The 23,562-nt window shown below is 34.1% G+C and overlaps 1 long non-coding RNA gene across 1 annotated transcript in view; it reads left to right on the top strand.

Moving 5' to 3' along the window:
- Positions 1 to 10,715: 10,715 nt before the first annotated feature.
- Positions 10,716 to 23,562, top strand: part of LOC147393106 (uncharacterized) — a 52,240-nt gene continuing 39,393 nt past the window's right edge. Inside the window, exons 1-2 of the long non-coding RNA XR_015182185.1 lie at positions 10,716 to 10,920; positions 13,342 to 13,389. This is a non-coding gene — a long non-coding RNA (uncharacterized LOC147393106). The remainder of the gene's footprint in view (positions 10,921 to 13,341; positions 13,390 to 23,562) is intronic.

Here is a 23,562-nt window from a genome sequence, read left to right as displayed (position 1 = left end):
ACAAAATCATGATGAAAACTTAAAAGAGAAGTTAGAGAAGAGATGAGAGATAAATGTCTTCTTCCAAGTCTCTTGATTTTTTCTTTCTTCTACACATTAATTTTCCTTCTTAAAAGCCTACAAAATCTCCTAAAAATATTTTAAATCTTATCATAAAATAACAATATCCAAATCTAACTAATTAAGGAAAAAATATTAAAAATAAAATAAATTCCTAATATAATTAAGGAAGTGGTATTTTCAACTGGAATTTTTGTACACAAAATCAAGAGACTTCTGAAAATAAACTGCATCAAATCCGTGTCAAATTCGCATAAATAGTGCAGGTGTAGTAATTTCAAAATCAATTTAAACCTTGATGCAGTCAGTATCTCTCAAAATTCAAAACATGAAAGTTGTAGATATTTTTGTTAGCGTTCCATAGCATCTTGAATCATCTCAATCGAAGCTCAGATAAAAAAGTTATGCCCAGATTATGAAGCGATGTTGATACTATCTAAAATCGCCCAATTAACTTTGTTTTGCACTTAATACCTCCATTTGCATCCTAAATCAAAATAAAAGAATAATGAGTACATTTAAGCACCAAATATGTATAAGGGACTAAACATTAAAGGAGAAAAATATGACATTTTGCATTCTCATCAAGTAGTTAGGAAATTTGAAAATATTTTTTAGAAGAAATACTAGGTTTGCCACTGTGTCACGAGATAGAATTCTCGATTGACTTGGTGCAAGACACATATCTTATTTCTATTACACTATACCGAGTGTCCCTGGTAGAAACCTGAGAGTTGAAAGAGCTGATTGATGAGTTTATGAACTTAGGGTTTATCTGACCAAATTCCTTACCTTGGGGAACATCGGTTCTGTTCGTCAAAAAGAAAGATTGGTCGCTTCGATTGTGCATTGCTTATTAGAAACTGAATCAAGTAACTGTCAAAAAATAAATATTCTCTTCCGCGCATTCATGATCTGATTAACCAACTGCAAGGTGCCAAATACTACTCTAAGATTGATTCGCGATTCGAGTACCACTAATTGAGAATTTGGGAGGTGAATATTTCAAAAATTGCATTTCAGACTAGACTAGGACACTCAGAGTATCGGGGGCGTCACAAAAAATATTCGAACAATGAGAAACACATGAAGGTCAAATACTTGGTGGTTAAAGAGAGTCCATAAATAGTTAGTATCAATAAAGAATATTAGTACCACTCAAATGATCGTTAATCTATTTATAAAAGGGAGACAAATCTCTTCTGTATCTAGAATAGGTAGCTTTGAACTGGTTATGTAATTGAAATTAATGTTAATACTAAATAAAGATTGTTTCTACTCATTTCTTATTTCCATTTATGTTATGATCAAATTCTCTTTTGAATTTAAGTAATATAGGAAATGTCTTGACAAGATAAATAACAAGGGCACAATTAAATACCATATTAGGATGGGTATTGATGGTGTGATACATGGAAGGAAGTATGTTATAGATGACATACTACTACCATGACTCACATTAGTATTTAATCGAAATATGATATTATAGAATCTAATTGAATATTGGAATTATTGATAATATTTTAAAATTCGTGATCACGTGTAAAATATTTTGTTTATAGAATCTTAAATTGAGTTTTTTTTTTCAAAATTATTTTGTAAAAGAAAAGTCACTTAAACACAATCGGTCTAATGGGTGAAATGGGAGAATATTAGAACCCAATTTCGTGTGCCCCATTGATCTACACGATTTTAGTAATTTTACTTGCACAAAGATTCTATATGTTAAAGATTTCAATATTAAAGATGATTTCCAACATCGTTACAATTAAAAATATATTCTTTTAAGTTTAGTAGGGAATCCTGATGGATAGGAATGTTACTAAGAGATGATGTCTAGGCCCTCTATCTCCATCTATTTAAGTGGATCGACACCCCATAAAAGAATAACAATGAGAGATGCACAAATCATATTCATAGGCTCTTGAACATAGTGATCTCCATTAATCACTAGAACCCTAATTGATCCAATTAGAGAAGAGAGAAGGTGAGTCTAGAAGTTGAAGATTTCGGATTTGGGGTTTATGCACTTCAATTCATCGACACGTGGATTGCGAAAGACACACCTCCAACACAAATCTTGGATCAACGACTTTGGTATATGGCACAAGGTAAGTAAACTAACTTTGATTTTTAGCAATATGAATAGGTTCTTGAAATATATGCATGATTCTTGATCTATTGGGACTTATAGAATAATAGTTATGTTAAAGATTTTCTATGATTAAAATCTAACATCCTCAAGATTCAAATTATCATAAGATTAATGTATTGCGATTATTCCTAAATACCATCTTTGTAAAATAGGATCTAGAGTTATACATACAATCAATCAAAACAAAAAATACATGGATTATCATCTAGAAAATTTAAATTTTGTACATTTTTATATTAAATATTAATCCAATTTTCGTTGCAAAATTCTTCACGTTCCAATGCCAAATTTTCAAAATCATGATCAAGAGATAGAAAAAGAGGGAGAATACATCCCCAATCCCATTACATAACCAAATTGATGGAAGAAATTTGAAACAGTTAACTTTATTTGAGAGGGTGACGACTACCTTTTATGTATAAAGTTAGAATGATTCCTTGGTTTCTTGCCATATAGGAATTCCCAATTGTACCCTAATCAAATTTAGACAACTTTTTGACCAAAATAAAATATGTATATGCATAAGACTACTAGAAGTTTTCAATTTACATTAAAATAATAAGATAGTATAATAATAATATTTGAAAAACGTCTTGACATAATATCTTCCTTGGTCATTTGTTTAATTTGTTTGACTTGGGATATTTATAAATATTTAACTAAGGACAATCCGAGTAAACACCTCGGCTTTGAAGTTTAGTTTCATCCTCTATCAATAGAGAATAAAGGTAAAAAAATCAAATTCATTGTTTGATTGAAACATGCACCAGACCTTGATCTTGTCCATTTTTCACTTGGCCATGTTTTCTAGCAAAATTAGAGAGAAATATGGCCTACAAAGTCTGATATAAGTATGAAATTGACAGATATCATCATGTCACCTTGAACTCAAGAGTATTTTTGTTTTTTTGTTTTTACTAAGAAAGCAAGGGTGGTTAGTGGTGGTGCGTCACTATATATGTTTAGCACTAAAGCTATTTGATACTAGCATGAACATTGTGATTAAAACTAGATGGTGCACCTATTTACATTTATTTCATTGATTGATCTACCTGGGCCAAGTTTAGCCACATCAACATCAATACCTGACTATAAATTTATAAATCTGCCTCAGCCAAACAATCTCATTAAAAAAAGTTTGAAACTACTGTGTGGACTTGGCTACATCCTCTCACCTTAGCCAAGATTAAGTGTCAAGGTAACATGCAAAACAATCATTTTCTAAGGTGCCATTTCAAACTTTGATACCTCCTTCGATCATACTTAATTTTCTTGGGGATAGAAGTTTTTTCCTTTCAGGACTCACATTATGAGTTCAGGAGCTTCTTTTGCCAAGTTTTTCTTGCTCCTTGAAGTATCTATGCACTTTCCAAACATGCAATAGAACATGTCACTTGCCAAGGTATGCAAATGTCAAGTGTCCTCTTCCCTTTTTTTCGTGTATGTTAGAGTTTGCGGACACCCTCTTAGGGTTAAAGGGGTAAAAGAGGAGAGATATTCAAATTAGATAGGTATTATTAAAATGGGGGAGGGGGGATAAAAGATAATAAAACTAAAAGCGGAGAGGAAGAAAGAAAACAAAGTGAGGTTGTGTGGATCCCACTCTTTTTTTCTTAATCTTTATACTACAAAATATTATAATTGTGTGGGTCCCACCATAGTGTTTTATCATATAGACTAAAAGGATAAATGATGAAAGATAGTAAAGTTAGAGGTGTATAAAATTAGAGGGGGAGGAAATGAAAAACAATAAAATTGAAGGGGAAAAAGAAAAAAAATAATAAAGTGGGATGGTATTGACCCCACTCGTTTGTGTTAATCTTTATACCTCACAAAATTATATTTTTGTGAATCCACCATTGGATATTATTATATAGATTAGGGTTTGCCCATGTTTTTATTTGAGTTAAGGGGATAAAAGAGGAAATTAATAAAGGAGGAAGTTTATTATTAAAAATACTTTGGGGTTAAGGAGGTAAAAGATGAAAAATAATAATGTATCTCGAGGATAAGTTTTATCTTTTTTACTTTTTCATTTCTTTCTCTTTTCATAAATACCCCTAACTCCATTCTCTTTGTTTTTCTACTCTTTTCCAATATCACCCCTCCAACTTTGTTGTCTTTACTCTTTTCCCCCCTTCATTTTAATAATACATTTCCAACTATGTTATTTTTTCTCTTTTACCCCCTGAACACCAAAGATTGTTTAATAATCTATACCCTCTCCAACTTTTATTATTTTTGCTCTTTTATTCCCCTTAAGCCCAAAGAGGATGCCCGTGCCGTAGGTATGAGCAAACTCTAGAATGTATATCTAAAAGATTTGAGAAAATATAAAAAATGGAGCTGTGATCATGTACTACTATAACATCTTCATAAATGTAACATTTAATATATTTTGCAACTATAATCTTACTAATTTGACGAAACATTTGTGATTATGATTAAGTATCTAACAAAATACGATTGTCTAGTTCCTATAGAAATTGTATATGCAAAAACTTGCAATACCTTGACGATGCCTCCCGATCTTCTCTCCTCGTACCCCTGGGTGTGCCTGCAACAACACCTCTTTGATGCCCAAGTCATAACTTTAATAGAAAAATAGTGTAAAATTTAGAGGGGGGAGAACTTATATCTTTTAGTATCTCTATCCATCTATTTATAGAGATGAAACCCTATGATCCCTTTAGATCCTATTATCGATTTGACCTTTATTTGATTTAGAAGGTAAATCTTATTTAGTGACTTGGAAATATATCTAGTAAATATTCGATCCCCATAACTAGAATTTTAACCTCTTCTGATCTAACTTTTTCTTTTATCCAACCAAGACTTGACCCCATGATTGGTTTGTGACTTGTGATCGAGTCACCGAATTTACCTTCATATCTCCATACCAAACTTGAATCCCTAGGTGCCACGTGTCACCCCTTGGTACCCAACGAGAAATATCCTCCACAATACTCCCTCTCAGGGGTTTGGACTTTTAGTCCAAGTGACTGAGAATAAATGAATGGTACCATGTGACACGAGGTCATGCACCTTATAAATTTTATTTCGAGGTCTAAGATTTGTTCAATCAATATCCAAGCCATGCGTCATCCAACTGTTTCACCTTCAAAAGTGTAGCAATTATAATTTTCTCGATTTATTTGAATCGTTGTTTTATTATATGTTTTGAAGTATTTTTGTTTTATAAATACATTGTTTATTCCCTTATTTTTTGTCATCTGCTCTTATCAATTAGGTTTGGTGCCCTTTTACGCACCAAGACTTCGGTTGTGTGTTGATCTCCTAATGGTTGGGCTTGACTCCTGTAATAAGCCAAGATTTTCATTGTGTGTCAAACCCCTTACGATCAGGCTTGGCTCCCTTTATAAGCTAATACTTTTGTTGTATGCCTATCCCCTTATAGTTGGGCTTGGCTCCCGTAATGAGCCAAGACTTGTCCAACCTCCAAAGGGTCAGACTTTGCACTAAGTGGTCTCGCACGACTAACTTAGGATGTGGACTGGACTCCCCAAATGAGTTGGGTATAGCGCTAAGTGGTCCTGTACGACCAACTTAGGATGTGGACTAGATTCTCAAATGAGTCAGGTTGCGTTAAGTGGTCCCATATGATCGACTTAGGATGTGAATTAGATTCCCCAAACGAGTCATGTTGCGTTAAGTGGTCCCAAATGATTGACTTAGGATGTAGACCTGACTTCTTAAATGATTCGGCTGTGACGCTAAGTGGTCTCGCACAACTGACTTAGGATGTGGACCGAATTCCCAAACGAGTCGGGTTGCACTAAGTAATCCCATACGACCGACTTAGGATGTGGATCGGACTCCTAAATGAGTTGGGTATTGTCAAGTCCCTTTGCAACCTGCATCTTTTAAAGTAATATAGACACAAAATAGAAATAATTACATAAAATAATAAGGCAATAAGTTCCTAGTCTAGTGTTCTTGATCTGTGTCATTGTCAAAAACAACATAGTTCGAACGAATCCAATTTATAAATCAATTTCTTAAGTCAAATCCACTTGAGGTTAGTTGCCCATTAACAATTAGTCTTTCGAATTGGACCCTTACTTATACCATATGACTTGGTGAGTCGAATTTTAATTGAATCTTACATATATTTATCATTTTAATCATCTGAGTTCCTTAACTCGGGTACGTCCCAATTATTGGTCACATGATTTGTTGAAGCCCATCGTCTTGACTGAATTTTTGGGATACAAATCGAATTATTCAATTTGATGGAACCCCTCGACTCGACCAAGTTCCCAAGGTACAATCTGTACCACATGAAACCACCAAGTCCATTGACTCTGTACCACATGTGGACCGGACTCCTAAACGAGTTGGGTGTTGTAAATATAGACACAAAACAATAATAATTGCATTAAATAATGGGGTAATAAGTTTCCAGTCTAGTGTTGTCGATCTGTGTCATTGTTTAAAGCAATGTAGTTTGATAGAATCCAATTTATAAATCGATTTCCTAAGTCAAATCCACTCGGGATTAGTTGCTCATTAGCAAATTAGTCCTCCGAGTTGGACCCCTACTTATACCGTATGACTTGGTGAGTCGAATTTTAATCAAACTTTCCATAAATATATATATATATATATATATATATATATATATATATTTTTTTTTTTTTTTTTTTTCGGGTAAAGATTCCCTAATAATCAAACTTCAGCAATATGCAATTAACATTATGGATTTTTAATAAGAGTAAAATAACTTAATTAAGAAAAAATCATGATCAATTTGTTAAGTTTGAAATCCGTTCAATCATTGTTTTGGGTTTTAAAACATAGGGTAGTGATAATACGACTGGCCATGTTCGATAAATCTAACTCTATGATGTGACAAGTTCAGGGGTCGTAGATCTGTACACCTTAGGTACATGATTGCATTTCCCCATAAAAAAGTGTATCCCAAGGGAACTGTGTATCCCAAGACATACAGATCTTCGGTTCTAAACTGACTTCATTTTAGAGTGATGGTCCTGCACTCTTGCAAATACATGCACTACATGGTGATTACTGGAGCAAACTCCATAATTTGTTATACTAAAGAGAGAAATTTTTTAAAACAACTAAAATATTTATTTAAAGAAACTCTTTAATAATGAAACTTTAGTAATTTATATTTAAAGTGATGGTCATGCATAATTTATTTTTTCCCCCATCAAGTGGTACCCTATCGTGCTTAATGACCTATAAAGGTTTGGCCCACCCTTAAACCCAAATTTAAGGTTATTTCTTCCAGTTAGAAGGGAATATTTTCTTTTTTTTTTTTAATTACAAGCTGTGAATCACTAATCAAATTTTTTTTTTTTTTTAAAAGCTCAAAGATGCTCAACAGTTTTCATGGATCGTCAATGGTCTCAAGAAAGATTCCCACATGGCATGTAAAGAAAGATGTAGATGGTTAGTTCATTTTACCCATGATATTATTTATATGAGAGAGCAATAAAATCCCGACTAATGCTGGGGTGACATTGGACACATCTCTGACGTGGAGTTGGACACATAACTGGAGATGCTTTTGTTCATATCTTGAGGAAGCACATCTATTGTTATGCACACCCCACGTCAGAAATGTGAGAATCAGGTTATAAAAAGAAAAAAATGAAATGTGAGAATCACAGTATATCCCAATGTCACCCCAGCATGACTATAAAAATCTGCCCATAATAGAAAGGAAAATGCTGAAATGACAAATAGAATTTATTGCGATTCTCACAAGTCCAATGTGGGATGTACACATAACCATAGATGCGATACGAGTAAAAATCATCTACGGTTATGTATGCATGTCCACGTCAGAATTGTGAGAATCACAGTAAATCCCGTGTCACCCCAGCATGACTCTGATAGAAATGGACCACAATCTCGAGCATGGACCCCAATTTTGATTTAAGAATTATAGATGGTGCCATTGCAAGCCCCTATACAATCCCAAGAAGAATGATTTTTTGCTCACAATTTTTTTTGTTCATAGTGCTCACAAACTCTCCAGTGTGTGTCACATCAAACTTAACAAAGGTAGTTTTGTAACTAAAAAAGTTATCTCTGTAAATTGGGGATGCCATTCAATCAGCGTGCTCATGTGATTGGTGGATACTCTGAGCAAATTTTTTTGCATCCTAAAAACACCTATTTGTGGGACGAAAGAAATAATGAAAGACAAGCTTTATCAAAACATGCGTTCTGACAAGATGATTGATTTGATTTGACTTAACTTAGCTTGACAGTTGACGGAACAATTAAATTGACAAAGTGGTTGATCGGCCTACTAAAGTAATTAAGCAAAGCAAAGCAAAGCTTACTCATCCTTATAGGATAACACCAGTCTAGGTCATCTAAGTATGACTAGTAGATCAAGTAGATTCTGACATATTGATCTTGTCACACGTGGGGTCCTAGAACATGATATTGATCGACCATTTAACATTATTTCCAAATCTTCTAAGAACATGATATTGTACGCAATTTTAATTATCTTGAATTTACATTTTATCAAATTTACTAATCCGTAAAGTATTTTCACATGCAGGTAGGTCACCACTAGCCTGACTTGGGAGTTCAACTCAAATTCAAGCCCAAGCACACAGAGGCTACAGAAACTAAAGACAGGATCGGATTATTTAACTCATATACTTTTATGGGCAATTATTAGTTGTTAATATTCCCAACTTGGACGACTACAGACCATATGGGCATGGAACCCTAGATTCTACGGATTTTGAATAATGGAACCCTAGATTCTACGGATTTTGAATATTGGACGATTTTATTCGTTCAATCAAGGGATTGCTAAAGTGAGAGCAATGTAGTAGTTGGATCTATTTTTAATCAAAATATAAAACACTCAATTCATTACCAAATCTAGTTTCCTTGATCATGACTTTGTATTTATTTGTTTATTTATTTTCACGTAATTGATGCTAGCTATATTTTTAAATAATTTTACATATTAATATTATGAGATTTTTTTATTTATAAAGATAACATTTTAATACATCAGTAATGGCGTGTAAGATGAATCCAATAATCATCTTTATGAGTTTTTGTTGGCACTTGTGTCGCTTGTTATCGCATTTTAATTGTTTTATGACTAAGTCGCCAACCCTTTCTTATAAAAAAATATTTATGACAGAAATAAAGATGCTCGGCTATCTTCTAACGCAGACAAGACATTTGAATAGTAGTTTAACTATTCAAATCCGAATTGGACATTTTTTTACTACTAATTCCTTCACCTTTAATATTATAATGAGAGATGACTGAGTCATATTTTAATCGAATTCATAAAGTTAATTTGTTATATTATAAGGGAGCAACTAATTGCATATCACAATCACTCCTTGCACTCCAATCTCAAATTTATATAAATTGCACACCTCTCCCTCTCTTTTTCTTCTTCTTCTTCTTCTTTTTTTGGGTGCTAAATGAGCAAAGTTGTATTAATTGGGGAAAATTACAAAGGAACGGCCTTAGTAAACTGTTTAAACAAGATCCATAAAACCTCCTCCCCAGTAAACTATTGTTTTTTTTTACAATGAGAGGTGCATGAAAGGATCCCTGAACAACCATAGGATGCTTTGCAAATTATTACAAAAAACTACTACAAGATGCATTTTATAATTGGAGGTTGGATACATTGGAAAAAGATGAGGAGCTAAGGAATTGAGAGAAAAATTTGCAAGGGCATCTGCCGTGTTATTCCTCTCTCTCTCTCTCTCCATGCATGCTGAACTTCCTAGGTGATCAAATAGAGTGCTGTTTCGATTCAGTGCAACCATGTCTCTAACTTTCATGGATAAGAACCTCCTTGAAGTGCTTTCACCAAGAGGAGAGAATTTGATTCTATTAGCACATTGGAATTTGAGAACTTAAAGGATTCAAAAACCCCCATCAACGTCCAATTTTAGCCAAGTGGGAGGTGATCAAATCCATTGAATCTTAATGAACTTTCCCATACTATGTTATATATTTTTACATTCAATATATATTTCCATGAACACATAAAAGTCTCGATCTTTGAATCTAACACATATCTCAAGATTGATTCAACATGGTCATGCTCATAATATTCAAGAATTTAGAAAGCATGCCTTCGACATTGCAATCCAAAATCTAAACCTCAAAATTTGTTATGCAAGCAAACGAACATTTCCTTTGATTCTTCAATACTAGACTCACATTCTCCTCTTTGCTTTATCGTTTGAATTAACCTAAGTTTTTCGTTTTTGATGGATTTCAATCCCAAAAATCGTAGAGAGTATCCACATTTTTTTACTCTTTTATTGTGATTATTGTTGATCGATGATTATGATAAACCTAATAGAAGAGTCAATCCATTCTTATATAGAAAAAAGTAGAGGGCCTAGAGTTCATCTTTTAGTAGGATTTCTTATTATTAATATTTCTTATTAAAACACTACAAGAACTTAGATTTTTAACAACAGAAATGACAATCACAATCTAGCTGGAGTAAAAAAAAAATTAATGGCAGATACATATTTTTATTTGGGAAGATTACCAGTTACAATTACCGACGGCTTGACGACTCGATTGTCGCTATAGTGCTTTTAACCCCTTTTTATATCACTCTCAATTGTCAATCATCTCTCTCTCTCTGTTAGATGTTTGGACTCTCGCTGCCACCATCACCGAAAAACCCTCCAAACCAGGTAAGAATTTTTTATTTTTTTGTCATTCTTATATCTTTGTTTTTTTTTTTTTTTTTTGTTGATTTTGGATTATCTCCTATTTCTTTCTCGTTTCCCCGATCAGTGACCTAAGAATCTTCACCACCATTGCCACCGTCTTAAACCCTAAATTATGTTAGGGTTTCAATTTTTTACTCACATGTTGTGATTCTCGACAACAGTCTAAGTTAGAGAGATGGATTCAATAAACCATTCGATCTTAAAATAGCAGAAATTTCTCTTACAGGTGTGCGATTCTACATTTAAACCTTACCTTTGTCACAGTTAATTGAGCTTCAATGCTTGGATTTCTTCATGATTTGTACTTTTAAAATTGAATTCGAACTTGGATATCAATTTTTTTGATCTTGAAACGTATTAAATCGACAACATTTTTTCATTGTGGCTGAATCTGTGATCTCATTTACGAATCTGAAGTGGTCAAACATGTATTTGAGTTTAGAGTGAAGTTTCTAGTTTGATTTTGATGCATTTGTTGTAAAGTTTAGAGTTGATTCCAAGGTTGATTGGATTGGATTTGATTCGGTGTTGTTTGATCTGAAATGCATGTGTGAAGTTGAAAGTTTATGCTTTTGTCTGAATTGAATGTAGAAAAAGTAAAACTAGTAGCATATATATTTTTTTAATTTGGTGAATTTCGATCAGAGCTACTAAGATCCTTTTTTTCCCAATTTATTTTTAAATGTGATCGATTTTATGCAGACTCCATTAACTTTTTCAACTTTAAGTGAAGCTTTAATGGATTCAAGACTGCAAACTTGATAATAAATCACACAAATTCATAGTAGTAAATAACTATGGATATGCACATCTAAGTCTTCAGAAATATAGTACATACATAATAAATCTAAAAAACTAAGGATTAAGCTAGACGAGTATATGAAAATGTGATTGGAACGATTGAACAATCCAGTTTTTTCAAGTCAAGTTTTAATAAAGTTTGTCATAATGGATTGAAATTTTGTGAGAATTGTCTTCAAGGCATGTACAATTCACGATGTCTAAAACAGGGAGTATCTCTATCCTAATTCATATAAACAGGGAGTATCTTTTTTTTCAACATTACATACTTGTGGTCATAGTAGACTAATATGTAATGATGGTAAAATTTCTAGTGATAGTCGATAGATGCTTAAAATCACTTCAATTGAAAGATCTGAAGTTTAAGTCAGGGTATCACTTCAATTGAAAGATCTGAAATTCAAGTCCTGGTATCAACAAGAATATCAGCAAAATAGAATTTAGTTATGGAAGGTGCATTTTCATATATTGTGTCATGCACATCTTACTGCTTTGAGTTATCTGTAGTTTCTCCTTTGAAGTATTAGTGAATGTTGAGAACTGTGTAGACTTTTGTTTTAAGCTTCTTTAATTACTGATGGTTGTAAAATTAGAAGTATATAAAGTAAAAAAAAAATTGTGCTGATTTAATGCTTGTTTGACACTACAAGATGCTTGAGGGGCCATTTTTATTGTAGACTCTCAATTCTTTTTGAATCACATCCAAAATATATGAAATTTTGTCGTGGATTTTGATTTTTGTTATATATTGTTTGGACTATGGAATGAAAGATGGAGGGCAATTTTGTTTTGAGGTGAGTGAATTGTCGAGCAAAACGTGGGGCACCTAGATTGAAAGTCACCATAGGCATAGGCCAACCTCTTGCAATGTTGATGGAGATGAATCATTTGGTTTCAATTCTCCATTTCTATGATGTTGTTAATGCTCCCTGTGTGACAGAAGACATCAGTCACATGGACTTTGGTGTTGTGGTAAATTACTGATATTATACCGTCTCTCCTTTGTTTATTTTTTGTCTATAGACTGCTTTCTCACACTTGCAGCCCCTTGCCACCACTACTAACAAAATAAGCTCACATTGAACCACCATTGTCAAAAGTAGACATTATATTCTATTGACTAGTATAAACATTATGGAGGTTAATTTGATGTTCTAAATTATGACAAGAGGAGAAATATAGTGCTGTTACATAATGTCATCTTCATAATAACCATTGTTATTATCTTGTTTTCTAGATTTTTGTTAATACACGATCTAGTAAATCAAGCATCTGTGAAAAGCATTTAGTGTTGTTGCTTCCATTTATTCCAAGACCTATATCACAAACAACAAGAAATTAGAAGTTCCACCTTCTACAAGTTAGATTTTTTTGCTTCAAATCACAGGTGCTCCCTTTCTAAAGGTCGAGCTTATTTTGTGCAATGTATTAGTAGCATTTAACATGGCATACTTTTGGTCTAGTTTACATTCTTGAATTATAAATGCCTTGTGTTTGTTAGACTCTCTAAACTAGTTTGCCATTGATCCGGTTATTCTGTTGCAAATTGAATTATAAATACCTTGTGTTTCTTGGGTGCAGGTTGTGGACTATGAGGTTCATAAGCTGTGGCAATACAACAATGTTTAGGTATAAGATTTACACTTGTTATTATTCTCTACATGATGAATGTGTCCTTTTCTATAATTGTAAGGATGTTTGGCACATACAAAAATATCATTGCTGAGATGCATGAAAGTGGATGGGGAATGTAGAATCATTGCTTATATGGCTGAATTGGTTCCTATTTTGTAGTGTTTCATGGGTGTGAACGATGGAGATATGTTCAAGATGTTTGTTTTCTCTCTGAATTAGATAAGTTAAACAAGTATGCTTCTCTAGAATGATTTGATTGGAATTTCTTACTAGTTAAACATCGGTTAACTAAAATCTTCAATTCGATGGATTAATTTTCTCTTTAGGCGGACATTCAATGACTAGTTTCTATAGATTATAAAGGATGAAGGTGTTTTTAGTACATTACAAGTATATAATGAAAGAATAAATGTAAATAAATATTACAACCTTTCATATGTAAATAAAAGAAAAAAAACACAAACAACAAATAATGTTAGCAAAGATATAAACACCTTTTTGTTCTTTCTCCAAAAATGGTCGGGTTGACAAAAAAAAGGGTTGAACCTTGTCCCTAGTAGAGTCGCCAGCTGTAGATGTGTGATTTTAAATTTTTGAAGATTACCTTTATGAGGGTTTGGAATCGCCACCATTCCTTTTTGTAAAAGGATGTGAATAGTTAGCTGAAATGCATTTTTTTTAAAAGAGTGTCGTTTTGGCATTTAGTGACTCTCGTACAGATAAGATACTGATCTACCTAATATCTAGGTAAATAGTTTGATTAAAGAAAGGGGAAGATGTTAAACACCCAATTGGTGGTAACCTTAACAACGTGGTCATTTTTTATGAAATAAAGGAAGAAAAAAAAAATAATCGAATAATCGACAACTTATACCCTTAAAGGCAAGGGATTTGTTATCGGCTCGGATTATAAGGATCATTTCATTGAAAGAGATGATCGTGATTAAAATTTTTCCTCGAGAATATAATTTTTGAAAATTGTAGGCTAATGTCTTATGGGCCCATTCTCATAGGTTGAGAAGGACCTAATGACCTATTGCCTCAAAATGAGTTGAGTGAGGTGTGTGCAAAGGGTGTCTAAGGATTTTAAATGGTTTTCTTTTGAAGGTGGTACTACCCCTACACTTTTGATAGAACCGAAGTCCGATCTATCGGAGGTAGGAGGGGAAAACATTACGTATTAAAAGCTTTCTAAAAAAAATTTAAAGAAGTGAGAGGGGAGAGAGAGGGGGGAAGTTATGTTTTCTATAAGGTCTTGACTTCTTCTTCCTTCCTTCCTTTTTCTCTTCTTTTTCTTCTTGAGTCCTTAGTAGTGTTATGAGCTTCTTTTAGAAGAGAAGATGAAGTGAGAGAAAAAAAGAGAATTGAGTAGAGAGGAGTTAAGGATTTTTAATCTTTTAGAATTTGATAGCATGTCCATTTTGAAAGGGGAATGGGGGTATTTATAGGTATTGAGGGATACTTTTAGGGATATGATGGGGTGAAAAGGTAGAAAAGTGGGAAATGGCATAAAGTTTCGGGTGAAGGGTATGAAATTTAGGGTTGAGATGAGGGTATTTGTGGAAGGGGAGGTAAGTGGGTAGCTTATGATCTAAATGGGTTGGATCTCTCAACCCATTTGGTTTGAATGTTAAGTGTCGTATTTGATTAAGAGAATTGGGTTGAGTGTTAGGTGGGATGAGGGTGTGTGGTGTTTGATTAAGATAATGAGTTATTTAAGGGATTAGATGGTTAGATTTTGGGAGGGTGAAGGATGTGGTAACATGTTTCCAAAAGGTGTGGGGATGGCTTGTAAGGATGGATTTGAAGAGAATGATGAGAAAAGGGTGTGAACTGTGATGTAGGTAGGTAGGTTTGTTAGATAAATGTGATAAAGGTAAGTAGTTGAACGAGAGAAGTGTGTTGAGGTGGTGACATGTGTCCCATTTGATGATCAAGTGTTGATTGGTTGATGTAAGTAATCGTTTATGGATTATAGTTATGGATATGAATATGAACTTGAGTAGATGTGGGCTTTAACACGTTGGGTTTAGGATTTTGGGAAGTTTTAGGTTGTTGGATTTATTTTAAAATTGTTTAGGATTCATTTTAGGATGGGGCTTAATAGGTTGAAGGTAATTGGGTTTTAGAGTTTGGGTTGTATGGGATTAGGGTTAGGTTAGGTTTGAGCCTTAGCTAGGGTTGAGTTCGTTTTAAGGTGAGGCTAAAATAAGATTTAGTGGGCTAAAGATTGGTAAGTCTTAGTTGTGATTAGAATGTTCTTGAGTTCGGGATTGGAGTGGTGAGAGATAGAGAATGTGAGGGGCTTGTAAGGCCTTATTGTGGGTCCATGAGACCTTTAGGAGTCTTAGGAACCTTTGATTCGGTCAAAATGTTGAGTTTTGACGATTTGAGCTTTTTAGGCCCATTGACAAATTTTGCTAGAAAATTATTTTTTTGAGTTCTTTCGAGTCGGGGTCCGTTGAAATTGGGGTGTCTACAATGATGATGGTAGTTTAAGGCTTAAGAAAAAACTTTGGGCTCCTCACAACAACTCACTGAGGATAGATATCATGAATGAAGCCCATAAGTTACACTTTGCCATCTATCTAGGTAGTACCAAGATGTACCAAGACATAACAAAAAACTTTTGGTGGCCAGGAATGTAGAAACACATTATCAGTATGACCTATTAGTAGGTAAAAGCTGAGCATAGGAGACCAATAGGATTGTTGTAGCCACTTTCTATGCCAGTGGAAATGAGAACACATGACCATGGATTTTGTTTGTGGGTTACCAAAAGCCAATGATGGGATCAACGCAATAGGGGTGATTGTAAATAGACTTACTAAATATGCTCACTTTCTACCTATTAAGATGGTTAACACTATAAATAGCTCGAGTAGAATTTATGTTTCAGAGATAATAAAATTATATGGAGTCCCAGTTTCGATTGTATAATATAGGGATCCACATTTCACATCTTAATTTTGGCAAAGTTTTCAAGTTGCCTTTGGTATGAAGTTGAAAATGAGTACATCATTCCACCCACAAACAGATGGGCAGTCAGAACGGGTTATTCAGATATTGGATGGTATGTTGAGGGTTTGTGTGCTAGATTTTAGAGTTAACTAAAGAATCATTTTGCATTAGCTCAATTTTCTTATAATAATAATTATCAATTTAGCATAGAAATGACACCGTTTGCAGCATTGTATAATAGGCCATATAAATTACCACATTGTTAGACAGAAGTTGGGGACAATATTGTTTTGGCACTTGATGTAATTTTAGAAACCACCAAGTAAATTGGAAACATCCTAGAGAGATTGAGGGTTGCACAGAGTAGACAAAAAAGTTATGTAGACTATCGTAGACGACCATTTGAGTTTGTAATGGTGATTTTGTGTTTTTGATGATATCTCCTAAAAGATGAATCAATAGATTTGGCTTAAAGGATATATTGAAACCAAGATATGTGGGACCATTTGAGATCATAGAAAGGATTGGCACGGTTGCGTACAAGTTAAGTTTACCAAATCAATTGGAAAGGGTTTATAATGTCTTTCATGTATCAATATTGAGGAAATATGAATCAACCCCATCTCATGTGATAGACTGGCAATCTCTGAATTTAGAGGAAGACATATTATACAAAGAGGGACTAGTACAAATTCTTGATCATAAGGAGGAGATATTGAGATCATAAATTATCCCATTATTAAAAGTGCTTTGGAGCCATCACAATATAAAAGAAACAACTTGGGACAAAGAAGGGGAGATGTGAGCGTAATTTTCAAAATTATTTTCAGATAGAGGTACATTTAATTTTGAGGATAAAATTTTATTTTAGTGGGATAGGTTGTAATGTCTTAGAAATCTATTATGTATCTCGAGGGATTCCGATTGATGGTTAAGTTTGAGTACTTAGAAATAATTTTTTTTCTTAAAAAATGATTCTTGAAAATTCGGAAACACTATTAGGTTCTTATCGAAAAATTATCCAAAATATATTATAAGTTTGCAAAAATCGGAGCTCGGGACATAGAATTTTTAATAAAAAATGAATTAAATTTAAAAATGACCTTTACGTCCTTAAGTCACTATAAATACTAATTATTAGAGATTTATAGATTTTTCATTCTTTTCTCCAAAGACAAATCCTAACTTGAGCCTCCCTAGAGATATAAAAATTGATTTGAGGGTTATAGAGCGAGATTCCACACTCGAACAAAGAGAAGAAAAGTTTCCTCTTGTTAAGGGTTTGCTATGCGTGGATCCAAAGAAATTATAATTTTGTTAGAGAAGAAAAAAAAAAGTGAACAAAGAGATATATTGGGAATTGATCTCGGGGTCTTTGCATCGTAGAAGACGCTAAACATTTAGAAACTCTTCCCTTCTACCGTTTACTTGCTAAGTTTTTAGTAAACAATTATTTTACATCCAAGAACTAGATTTGGATTTTAATCTAAGGGTACATTCTTCAAAGAACCATGCATGATTATATAATTTCAATCTTTAATTTTGTTTTTAAATTGTAAATCTTGTGTTAAAAGTTATAAAAATAATAGATCTATTAGTTTATACCATGATTAATTGAGAAAATTTTAAAAAGGATAATGGACAAGTTTTGGAAAAAAATCGGAGAAGAAGATGAAAAACAATTACACTAGGTCGACTCAACATTGTTTTGTCGGCCTACCCATCTTCCCGCAAAAGATTGTAGAATGCATTCCTCTCGGGTTTGGTCGCCCAACCTACCTCGGTCGACCGACCCTATGCTGAAATGTCCAGTTCAACTTAGTTTAAGCACATGTTTTCCCCACCAACATGTACCATTCCCATCACTTTATTTTTATTAAAAACATTTAAGTAAATTTAATTTTCCATTTACTTTAAGTTCTGTAATTAAATTAAGGGATTACCTTCCATTTGGAAATAAAGGGAATGATTTAAAAATCCAAATCTCTACTTAGAAAAATCTAATTTTTGGTTCCAAGAACAAAACGTCATTTACGACATTTTTGTCAGATTTTCAAATCTCAATATCTTTTATGTTACTTTGAATCAACCTACAAAAATTACATGATGTTGAAATTATGGATTTTGTACTGTATCTAAACCTAGAGGGGGGGGGGGGGGTGAATAGGTTAATTAAAAATTTAGTTTAAAAATCACCCCACGAAATTGCGAGTGTCTCGAATATACTAAAATGGATACAACATAGAGATGCACAAGATTAAATTCTTTTAAGCTAAACCATACATCATACAATCATAAAGTAATCATTTTATCAAACATTTGATGTGCATATCATGGTATCTATGTCATTCATATAAAATCAAATATAATGCATAATCGAAAAGTAGACACAAGATTTATAGTGGTGCGGCAACTTGCCTACATTCACTACCAAGTACCCTTCTCTCGGGTCTTGGGTTCACCTCGAAACTTTACAAATAATTTTTATACCTTAGGAAAAATTCTAACTTTTAAGATCGAGAGAATGACATTCTCTTGAAATGTGTGGATTTTGTTCCTCATAAATCCACAAACCTCTACTCGTGTTACGAATCCTTGATTCGAACACGAGTTTGGTTTTTGAGGGCTGAACCAAGTAACCACTTTTTGTTAATAGAAAGAAACTAACAAAATACTCACAAGGATAGACCTAACTTGATCGATTTACTAATGTCTTGTTTGAGTTATCCATGTCCTTGAAATGTTCTTCTTCAATCCAAGATGCTTTTTGCTTCAAGTGGGTGCTTTGAGCTCCATGAGGTTCACCAATGAGTGTGCAAGTAAGATAGATTTAATAAGAGAATCAGCTGTGGGAAGAACTTGGATTGAAGGGATTTTCAACTGAGTTTGAAGCCTTCCATGGCTAGAGAAAAGATTAAAATGATTTGGAAAGGGAAGGATTTCTTATCTCAAGCTTCAACCAACTCAAACGAATGAGGCGGAGTTGGTATATATGAGAAAGGGGCAAATTCATGTCTCAACGATAAAAAATATGACTGTTTGAGTGCTTATTGAAAGTGACGCCGTCAAGTCCTTATGGTGGCGCCATCAGCCATAAGTGAGGCACATAAGTAAATTATAGAAATGCCCCCACAGAGTGTTTTAGCCATAACTTTCAAACGGTAGCTCTATTTCGCATGCCTTTAAGGAATTGATAGATATTACTATTTAGAACATCCCCAAACTACCACCAATGGGTGGTCCATGATAAAATGGGAGAAATGACCAAAATACCCTTTTTGTTATTTCTAGTTAAAACAAACTTTTGGGAAGTCCAACGTCGAAACGGCTCGAAGGTGTGCTAGATTTAACCTATATAATGATACCAAAAAAACACCAAGGGTAGAAAATAGTTTAGGATGGTCAAATATTTAATGTTCCCTCTATGTCCATATTTGGTTATCGAAAGGTCCGATGAGCAAATGGGTCGAGGAAAGAGTTCTCCTAACTACTACAGGTCAACCTGTCAATCATCTAAGTGTTGGGGAATGGTCTTAGGTGGTCTCATTACCTTTTAGGATTTGTGCATACACATATGGGCTTTTGTTAGAGCGAGTGCGGTTCAGCCGTTTTTCGGAGTCTTTATATGTTTTAAATGGCAAATCGATCCAACACTCAACATGTGTCTCGGGATTAACAAAATATGGAACTTAAAATCCCCCCTTTTTCAATTACAAGACAAAATCCTAACTAAACCAAAAAGACTAGAAAACATTCCCAGAATAACCAACACAACTTATACCCGATTAAAATCTTACAAAAGTGCTTAGAAACAAATATCTACGATTCTAACTATTTTGCTCCCCTTAAGTACTACTCCCCCTGAATTATTTACCTATAGAATTCAATTGAGACAATACACACGGGTAGAAACTACATTCAACCCCTTTTTATCCATATTTGACAATGGGCGTAATCAACCCAACATCGATACAAAAGATATACCAATAAGCATAGGGGAAAATTTACATACACGCAATTAATATGACTATTAGTGCGATTTGCATGATGGAAGTAAAAAATGATATGCAAAAAGAAAATATAACTAGAAGGCATAGGCATGGCATGTAAATGACACATAAAAAATATACCTAAATAAAGCAGTTTCAAAATATGCAAAGAAGCATGCACAATATAAATGATATGCCAATAATCGATCAAATGCACACGAAACATAACATAACAAAATATTTTACTATTAAGAAACATTCATAGTTGTCTGAATTACAAAATATGAGTCAAGATTACAAGAACAAGACTCAACAAACAAACAACCTACTTCAACTTGAAAAACAACAACCTACGACAACACGAGATGGTAGAGGCAAAGGTAGAGTTGGTGGAGTGGTGCGGAAAGTTGACGTTGTACTCTTAGACTTCTTTGAGCGTGAGGAGTGACGTGGAGGTAGATCTTGTAGAGGTTGCCCCCATTTATCCATCACAATGACAACCAATGAGATGGAGAGAAAAACAAAGAATAAAAAACAAGAGAACCATGATGAGAAAGAGATGAAAATATGAAAAATATTGGGAAAAATAGAGAGAAAACACACCAAAAAGATATAGAGAGAGAGCAAGAGACAATGAAGAGGGAGAGTAAAGAAATAAGGAAGAGAGGTAGAGGGATGAGAAAAATGAAGAAAAATACCAATTTAAGGCTTGTTATAACGTTGCTGGTGGTGCCACTATCAGCTGTCGTCAGACTGACAACACCGTTGTCAACCCCAAAAAATGCCTGAATTTTTTTTTTGGATTGCACATGCAAAAAACACTAGTTATGGGCTCAAGAACTCTTTCAATTAAGCTAGGAAAAAATTAAACAAAATTTCACCAAAACGGGAAAGTTTCAAAATTTTGAAAGAAAGGCAACGAGTTGAAATTTACCAAGTGTAATAATAGGAGCTCGAGAGGAACTTGAATCTACTAAGAATCCCAAGTTTGAGAGGGGTTCAAGCATCGGAGAAGTTGCTAGAAGACGTAGTGAAAAAAAAAAAAAAAACATCAAAAAAAAAAATTCATGCAAAACAGGTCATCACCTCGAATATGACTAGAAAGCATAATGGTAGAGCTTGAAGACTACAGTGTGCCCATATTGGGCATAAATCAAAAATTGAGAACTTTCGGGAGTGCAATGTAGCACTCGGCCAATGTTCTCGAACTAGGGGATCACATGGAGCATACCCTAATGGATTTGTGAAGATGTTCAAAGTGCATCGAATCCAATGATTTTGTGAGAATGTCGACAAGTTGACTCTCGGTAGAAACATATTCAAGCAAAATGACATGATCTTCAACAAGTTCACGTATAAAATGATATCGAATATCGATATGTTTTATCTGAGAGTGTTGGATGGGGTTTTTTGAGATATTGATGGTGCTAGTATTGTCACAAAATAAACTCATCATCTCTTGAGATAGCCCATAGTCTAGAAACATTTTCTTATTCGTAGAAGTTGTGCACAACAACTTCGAGTTGCAATGTACTCGGCCTGAACAGTGGATAAGGAAATGGAGTTCTATTTCTTACTTTGTTAAGCAACAAGACAGTTTCCAATATAAAAACAACCACCATTGGTGGATTTACGATCATCAAAGTTGTCGGTCGAATCGGCATCGGAGTATCCAACAATAATGAAAGAGGAATCAAATGGATACTAAAGGCCATACTCAGAGGTGCCAGTTACATAACAAATCATTCTTTTGACAGCTGTTAGATGTGATTTCTTAGGATTAGCTTGATAGCGGGCACAGGCTCCAACAGAATAGTAGATGTCTGGTCGACTGGTTGTTAGGTAGAAAAAGTTATCGATCATACTCTTATAAAGGTGTGGATTCACACTTTTACCAGATATATCTTTAAAGAGCTTGAGTGTGGTGCTCATTGGGGTGTGGTGAGTTCTACCAGGCTGAAAATCGAAAGGATTTATCAATTCGAGCGCATACTTAGCCCGAGAGATGAACATACCATCCTTGAGCTGTTTAACCTACAACCCTAGGAAGAAGTTGAGCTCACCCACCATGCTCATTTGAAATTCAGATTGTATCAAGTAGGCAAACTTGTGAGCCATCTCTTCATTGGTGAAGTCAAACACAATGTCGTCAACATAAATCTAGGCATAAGGGTATAACCCTTGACCTTTTGAACAAATAGTGTTTGATCAACACTACCCCTAGTATAGTTATGGTTAATTACGAATTGAGTCAACTGTTCATACCACGCATGAGGGACTTGCTTAAGGCCAATATATATTTCTTCATCTAAAATGCGATTCAAAAATGCATTCTTGACATCTATATGAAATAATTTAAATTTCATGGAGCGTGCTATCGACATCAAAATCTGAATCGACTTAAGTCTAGCAACATGGGCAAATGTTTCATCAAAATCAACACCTTCAATCTGAGAGTATCCTTGAGCTACAAGACGAGCTTTGTTTCGGACAACATTGCCAAGTTTATCGGACTTATTCTTGTATATCCATTTGGTTTCGATGACATTCTTGTCAGATGGTCTTGGTACTAAGTACCACACCTAATTTTGAGTAAACTGAAGAAGTTCCTTTTGCATGACCTGAAGCCAATATTCATCAATAAGGGCTTTATTAATATTTTTGGACTCCATTTTGAATGTGAAGTAGAGATGACTGTTCAACGTCTCAAGTTGTCGTAGAGTTTTCACATCGGTATTAGAATATCCAAGGATTTGACTGACGGGATGATCCTTGATAACAGGTAGTGTTTTCAAAACCTGAGACGTTGAGGGAGGTGAGGATGGAGCAGGAAGTACTCCCTCGTCCTCAACCTTAGGGTCAGAGGAACCATTGTCCTTAATGGGTTGATCATCGATCACCACATTTATGGATTCTTGGATGGATGAGGTCCTCTGATTAAAGACTCGAAAAGCACGACTTTTTGAGGAACATCCCAAAAAGATTACTTGGTCGCTCTTTGAATCAAATTTTTCCAAGTTTTCACGATTTTTTAGGATATAACATTTACTTCCAAAGACTCTGAAGTGCTTAACATTGGAGTTTTCCTGTTCCACAGTTCATAAACTGTTTTGTTTAAACCTGCTCGAAGATATACTCGATTGATGATGTAGCAAGCAGTATTTATAGCTTCAACCCTGAGAATTTTGGGAAGATTTTTATTATGAAGCATGACTGT

Source organism: Akebia trifoliata, chromosome 10 (assembly GCF_017979445.1).
Source record: "Akebia trifoliata isolate Shusen 1 chromosome 10, ASM1797944v1, whole genome shotgun sequence".
Taxonomy (NCBI): domain Eukaryota; kingdom Viridiplantae; phylum Streptophyta; class Magnoliopsida; order Ranunculales; family Lardizabalaceae; genus Akebia; species Akebia trifoliata.
Note: the sequence above shows the minus strand (reverse complement) of the source record. Positions and strands in the feature narration are given on the sequence as shown.